The following is a 7,516-nucleotide window of genomic DNA, read 5'->3' as shown; positions in this document are numbered from 1 at the left end:
CCTTCTCACTAATTCAAATTTTTCACGGGCTCTGAGTTATTAAAAACTCAAAGACACCGATAACTGAATCGAGTTCGCATTGCGATTCAACAAGTATTTGAACCCATCACTGCTTACAAATTTATTAATCCTTCAAGTCGTTCCTAGCCTGATCGGCTATATCATTATCGAGCTAATTTTAACTGTGCTACCCGGTCCTTCTTCCGGAGCACAACTTTCGATGATGAGCTAGACTTACGTCGATCTTCCTTGTCATATCATTTCGCTTTGAACATCAAGCTTGATTTGCGGATAGAACTTTCGGGGTCACCGATGGAGACGCCCTAACAATGCAATCATTCATTTTTTTTCCTTCAGTGTGTTCTTAAATTCCTGCAAACCAAAGAGGCGCTAAATACAATTACAGAATGGCAACAACATAGCACACTGTGCTTGAGACCAGAACTGCATTCGACTGGGCTCAGATTCGGCTTTGCTCGATCATGACCCTTCCCCTAATGTCTCCATCACCAGATCAATCTGTTCTTACAAGGGTGGAACTGCCTTGGTTATCACTCATCAGAAATGACCATCCAAGGACAGAGCCACTAAAATAAGCACATGATCAAAACGGCACAAAGAAAAGAGGGGGTCCAACTTAATACCCACAAGTGCCTCGATTGCTCGAGAGCATGCTTATATCAGCAAAAACCGATCATCATAGCCCCTCGCCAGCTAAGAGAAACTCTAGTCGCGGATATGACCGGGGCAACGAGCTAGTGGCCGCCGGAGGCGGCCGCTCGGGCCGGAGAGAAGAGGAGCAAGGATGACTGCGCACGAGAAGACGGAGGTGAGAGGAGAAGACTGAACCCTAGCTTTGTCACCCGATTGGAGAAGAGGCCACAAATCGGGGCAAGGCATTTGGTGCCGGCGACACGAAAAACCAAAAATGCCCTCGGCAGGGGACAAGAATTTCAGCGGTGGCATGATATCTTTTGCCTCTGGAGAGCGCCGACCGGCCGCACGGGGCCTGCCCCAGCCATAGCAAATGACATGTGGGGCCCGCCAGCGAGAGACCCCACACGCCAACGAGGCACAGCCAAAATCACGGAGTGAGCCAGATCGCGGGGGAAGAGTATCTATTCATTCCTACAGTGTCGCTCCCAGATCCGACGGTCGAGGTCATCCGGTGGCATGATCCGACGGCCCAGATCGCATCAAGCAAAACGATCTGACGGCCACCAGTCGCTAAACTCTGAGAGAGCCCGGTGTCCAGCTAGGTCGTTGTTGGCTGAAGCAAATGGCAAGATCAAAGTGAACATGTGTGAGAACCCATGTATGATAGGGGTGTGAAAGGAAATATGCGTAAAACATGACTGAAGCAAACTACAGGATCAAAGTAAACATATGTGAGATATCATTTCTATTCCAAAGGTAAGTTGGAAAATCTCATATGTCATGATGCTTTGTAGCTCAACTGAATCTCCAAGATTATGCCAATGATAAGAAGTCATCGGATACATAGTAAAACAGGACTCTGAGCTTAAATTAGTTGAGCAAACACATTTTGCACTGCAGACTTCTTTCTATTTTTGCTCATACAAACTCTTTTCCTATCCAATATTGATCATCTAATTAACAATACCATAGACTGGACTGGTGGATTGAGTATAGCTGATCAATATAGATTATGTTAGACATAATTATGTTTTTTTTAATTGGACATGTGACAGCTTGCTACCGACTTGAATTGACCCACTCCTACATATGAAATTTTAACTTGTTGACACACTTAAATAAGCAACCACAGTCTGTCCTAAAGGTGTCTGCCCTATCTGTTTAGTGGAGTAACGGTTCATGATACCATGGTTTTGCTGAAAAGTCATGCAAAAATAATGTTCGACAACCAATACCCGAGCCTCTCTCGGTTTATTTCCAGTGGCCAATTCCTAAAATGCCAGTTAGTCTGCACATTTCTAAGCATTTTAAATTACTATATGGAATTAGAAACTAAATCAGTAATACTTTTACCTTATTTGAATATGCCATTGTCTTTATTTGTGACAACAGTGGACGAATGTGGCAAGAATATATGTCACTAAGTAAACTGAAAGGAGCTCAAGTTCTATATTTTGACCAACTGGTCTGCACTAATCATAATCTATTGTTAATTCATATATCCAAATGGAACCTTCTTGAAAGTAAAATCTCAACGAGAAACTTGCATAATCACTAAATTCATACACACCAGAGAAACAAAATACCAAAGATGGTAGAGCATTATTTAAGTTCAAAGGTGATTGTCAAATAGCATGGACATTACTTAACATTCCCATGAGTTTATTTTAGTATACATAATAATAGAGATTCTTCCTTCGGCCATTAAGCAATAAGTTTCTCAGCAGTAGAGAAGTTTCAACCAATGTGAAGGAAGAAAATAGAGCAAAGCACTCACTACATGAAAAACACACGAAATTCTTTACCTCCAGAAATTGCCTCATTGGTTGTGCCCTTAAGCAGTGGAAAATAATAAATCTTTGGTGCAATCAAATGACCAAATAGAAAAGGCCTACACAAGAAAATATTGTATTAGAAACAAATATGATCCATGTGGTACCAGCAATCCGTGAGCACTAAGAATACATATCCTATCTTGCCTAAAAATACAATAATTACAGGTTACCTATTAATGCGGCCCTTCAATTATCCACATGCATCATTTAAGCCCTTCTTCCCGGAATATGGAACTTTGTATCCAGCCAAAGGAGATACAAATGCATCATTGGTTCGATGTTCGTCACACAGAGGCCAAGTTGAACAGAGCACCTTCGTAGGATGGCTAAGCAAACACAAATGGTGAGATTCTGCAGACTTTGAGGGACATTGAAGGGACTGGCAGGAGAAATGGTTCTGAAAACAGAAGTCTAAGTGAGTGCAACATCGAAGGAGAAGCAACGTGCACATGTACACATAATATACCACACAAAAAATCAGGAAAGCAAAAACATGTCTAAGCTCGCTGTGGGGAACATGCCTGTAGAGAAGATTTATATACATATAATACTAAAATAAAAATTAGTTACTTAGCGTTATCAATCTCCACACATATAGACCTGTACGCAGCTGATGGAGGAGGGTGGCGTATCACACGAGGTTGAGAAAGCATGTATCCATGGCGAGCAGCAATGGGTGTTTGCACGGATATTTTGTAGATGATAGAGCATTACATAAGTTATTAACAGTTAAGGAAACCATAAATATGCTAGTAATGCTAATTAGAGTTAGCATTGTAGCAGTTAACTCGACCAGATCCATCTAAATATCTTTATCAATTTGTGACTTGTCAGTAGTATAGCATCACGGCAACCTTCTACAAAATATCTAACTCTAAACAACCCCAAGTTCTCTTAGGTTGAAATAACTTTAGACAAATAAACAACCGATTTATTTTGAAGTTCAGTTAACATCTTGATGGAGAACACACAGAAATAGACAATCTCTTGGACTATATTTGCATGAAGAGATGAGGTATGGTACGCCTACGTGTGAACCAATTACCTAACCAGCACACATAGAAAATTAACATTTGAAGGATTCCCCAAACAAAAATTTGAGAACCGGCCTCCATGATCTGCCTGGATCAATCAATTGACCTGAACCAGGATTAAGAAACCCTGTACAAAAATTGTGTGCAGCAATTAACTACACAAACAGTGGCATGCGCTAGGCTAATCGGTGGAGACTGTTGTTTTAGCAGCAGACACATATGAATGTAGTAGGAGGGAGAGCAACGAGCTTACCAGCGGCAATGTGGTCGAGCAGCAAAGAACAACATCCCGTTCTTCCCGTACAATCCAATGGCCCTTTTCTTCCTGCACATCCACAAGAGAAGAGCAGACCAGGTGTGAGCATTGCCGACGGCGACCATCGCGGATCAGAGAAATCCATGGCGTGCTCACAGGGCCGGTCCTGAGATTTCAGGGTCCTGGGGCAAGGTAACACAGAGGGGCGCTAACGCCACATAAACAAATAAGTATACATATTACTATTTATTAAAAAAAACAGTACACTATAATCTATGTTGCATTGTGATCTAGAGTATCAGAAAACAAGATCTTAAATATTGAAGGTAAAAGTTGTTCGTTCTTGTCCATCGACACTTATATTTCAATATTAGGTAAATTCGATACACTTCCGTGGCCACTAAAATTAGTATCATCCTAAATTTTTCACAGGTTGTTTCAAACTAATTCTTCAGAATTACAAGCAGTTGTATCTGTTCTAAAAAATATTCAATAGCTCATTTCTATTACTCCGTCAAGTCATTAGCAGATGGATACGTTCTAGATGACATATTGGTAAATTAAGAGCAGTCTCATCAATTACTGGAACAAGGCATGGAATTATCTTACAAACATATGATAGAAGAAATTAAGAATACTGCTGATTAAATTAAAAAAATGGTGAATGCCTAGAAAATTAGAAATTGCAAGGTCTTGTTGCTACTTACAGGTGACGCAAAGAAATCTGGGTTCCTCTGTTCTAACTCAAATCAAAGTGTGTGACAGAGCGATGTAGGAGGATGACCTTCACGCAAGACCTTGCCTACACGATCAAATGAATGATCAGGAAAGATTGTAAAAAAGAGATGGGATTTGCATTGCAGAGAAGGTAGATGAGAATCTGTACAACCCATTACGTTCTTCCATTAATAGAGTCAACAGCGAAAATCACAATTATACTAAGCCGTGGACCTGCCTGATTTCTCACTAATCTCCGTGAACAGATGGAGTAGAAGGCGAGGAGACTACGCGCGGCGTGCTGCCGTACTGTGTGCGGCAATCCAGGAAGTAACCAATCCACCCATTATTTAGGGCTAAAATCTCGTAAGTATCAGGCAAGCATGCCATCGGGGGCCGGTGCTCGATCTGCACAGCCATAAAAATTCACCATCGTCACGCTCGCGATAACAGCAAATCAGATTGGAATCCCTAGGACAGAGGGAATGAAAGGAAAGCGGCGAGTCGAGGGAGGAGAAGGGGCGGGGGATGGCAAGAGAGGGAGGGTATCTCACCACACTTCTGATGGCTCCGCCGCCGCCGCTCCTGAGGGCTCCGCCGCCCTTCACGGCCGCAAGGGGCTAGCACAAGGAGAGGGCCAGTATGATCACACGTGGAGCAGGGAAGCGCAGAGGAGCAGGGGCGGCTCGGGCCGGAGCAGAGGCCCAGAGGAGCAAGAGCGACGGCTGCGCGAGAGATAGGCTCCCTCCCTCGTCTCATCCAGCCACGGGCCTGCCCGGGCAAGCGGCGGCGGCGGCGCTGGCGGCAGGGCAGGGAGGTGGGCGCGGGAGGGGACAGGAGGCGGCGGCGAGGCGGGAGGAGAGGAGGCACGCGAGAGGGAGGGGAACGAGAGAGGGGGGGGAGGAGGCGCGCGGCAGGGGGAGGGGAGCTGTCTAGGGTTGCCTCCACTGGAGCCGGCCTTTTTATACCCCGGCAAGTGAAATGACCAAAATACCCCGGTAGGGGCATGATATTTACATTTTGCTACCATTACTATTCATTCCAGCAGTGCTAGCTCCCGATCCGACGGTCCAGGTCGTTACAGGGGTCGATCCGACGGCCCAGATCCGATCAAGCAACCAGATCCGACGGCCAGGAATGCCAAATGGCTGTGGTGCGGGATGAGGAGCTTCTATTCTTGTTTCTGGATTCCTTGATCAGATAAGCAACATCAAGCCCCGCAAAAATAAATAAGATAAGATAAGCAACATCAAGCACGTAGTGTGCTTACAAATAAGATGATTCCAATGCTATGTTTCCAAATATCTCAAAGGACGTAGATGAGTACCTTACTAAACAGCTTTGACTTTGTGGGCACTTTACGGTAATCCTTTCTCTAATGTTTTATGCGTTGGTTGAGTGATGTGCAATTTTCTTCACCCATCTCAGTTATTATTTCAAGTTCAAATTGTTTTATTAAAAAACATGCATGCTGGCAAAACTGAAGCTTTGTAGCTGGGGCTGATAGCAAAGATCTTCACTCGTAAAACGCTAGGCGGCAGTGGGTTTTATCCGCCGAGTGGACAGCCGTACGATCTGCTCAAATCTGATTGTTTTTGCTCCCTCGCTCTCTATCGTTTCCAGTGAAGGGCACCTTTAAGGTGGACCCGCAAACTATCCGCATCCTTTTAGATCGCTCTATTCAGACTGCGGAAGTCATCCAACGCAGTTCTGTAGCGATCCGCGGGACAGTCCGTACGCGTTTTCTCCTACTAACCGAGATAAAAATGGGGTGGTTTGCGAGAGTCTGGACACAAGACACATAGGACTCCGACACCCCGGCCCACCCAAACCCCTTCCTGGACCCCACGCCTTTAACCCTTCATCCTCTCGATTTTCTCTTCTTCCTTTTTTCTCTCTTGTCTTTGCTGCCGCTCCACCACCCGACCGCCACGCCACACCCCTGTCGGAACTCTACATCTTCGTCACCTCCAGTGCTCGCAGGGCTCCACCCCGATTACCTTCCATTGCCGTTCAACCCCTGTCCTCCCGCCGCCCCACCAGGTACCATCCGCTACTGCTATACTCACCATGCCCGACAACTGTTTGATGAATCGCCAGAGCTAAAAATAATTTGCCCTTCTTTCTAGAAAGAGATTCTGATTTGGAGTACATATACGAGCAGTATGTTGAGTCGTCCGAGAGCTCGTTGGATGAGCAGGAGTACTCCGATGAGACGGTGATGATGCAGGCGGTCCTTGAAGACGCAGAGCGTGAGGAGGAATACATGTTCTCAATTTCAAGGGCTCAATCAAGGGTCATAGAGTGCTCAACCGCAATAGGGCGCGCGGTCATTTGACACCGATGGACGACTACTTTGCCTTGGATGCACTCTTCGCTGACCATTTTTGTCGGCGTTTTCGGATGCGCAAGACTATCTTCCATCGTTTGTACCATGGCGCCCGGTTCTATGATGACTACTTCATCCTTAAAAAGGTCGCCGTGGGGTCGATTGGCTTCTCTGGTTACCAGAAGTGCATGGTCGCACTCCGGATGCTTGCATATGGCACAACTGCTGATTCGTGGGATGAGTACCTACTGATGCCTGAGAAAATAAGCGGAGATGTCATGGTCAGGTTTGCAACTATCATGGTTGAGGTGTTTGGACCTTAGAGCAACTCCAACGCGTCGATCCATTTCATCCGCACGTGTTCGTTTGGGTCGCCGCAAACAGAAAAGTCGACCCAACACGCTGACCCAAACGGACAAGCGTACGCTTTTCGTCCGCCTCCCGACCCATTCCCGGCCTGATTTGCGTCGGTGCGGACACAGAGCGGATGCGCGCGACGCGCGCCTACTCCCCCTGGCCCGTTAGTCGGTGGCACATTGGCCATCCTTTGCCCTGCCCCGTCGCCGTCGCCGCCCGCCCAGTTCCGTGTCTCTGCCAGTAGTCCGTGCCTCCACACCTCCCTCGCCGCCACCACCCACCATCCGGATGCTTGCATACGGAGTGCCCGGTGATCTCATTGATGAGTACG

General features: G+C 46.0%; 1 long non-coding RNA gene across 3 annotated transcripts; it reads right to left on the bottom strand.

The window, feature by feature from the left end:
* Nucleotides 1–284: 284 nt before the first annotated feature.
* LOC123072334 (uncharacterized) lies at nucleotides 285–5,390 on the bottom strand. 3 transcript variants are annotated; one of them, XR_006435052.1, is made up of 6 exons: nucleotides 5,054–5,390; nucleotides 4,490–4,584; nucleotides 3,780–3,990; nucleotides 2,663–2,889; nucleotides 2,463–2,548; nucleotides 285–1,270 (listed from the first exon to the last, which is right to left on the bottom strand). It is a non-coding gene; the product is annotated as an uncharacterized lncRNA (long non-coding RNA). The 3 variants fall into 3 exon arrangements; XR_006435054.1 differs by having other exon boundaries at nucleotides 3,780–3,964; XR_006435053.1 differs by having other exon boundaries at nucleotides 3,780–3,851.
* Nucleotides 5,391–7,516: the final 2,126 nt, after the last annotated feature.

Source organism: Triticum aestivum, chromosome 3B (assembly GCF_018294505.1).
Source record: "Triticum aestivum cultivar Chinese Spring chromosome 3B, IWGSC CS RefSeq v2.1, whole genome shotgun sequence".
In the NCBI taxonomy this organism is placed as follows: Eukaryota; Viridiplantae; Streptophyta; class Magnoliopsida; order Poales; family Poaceae; genus Triticum; species Triticum aestivum.
Note: the sequence above shows the minus strand (reverse complement) of the source record. Positions and strands in the feature narration are given on the sequence as shown.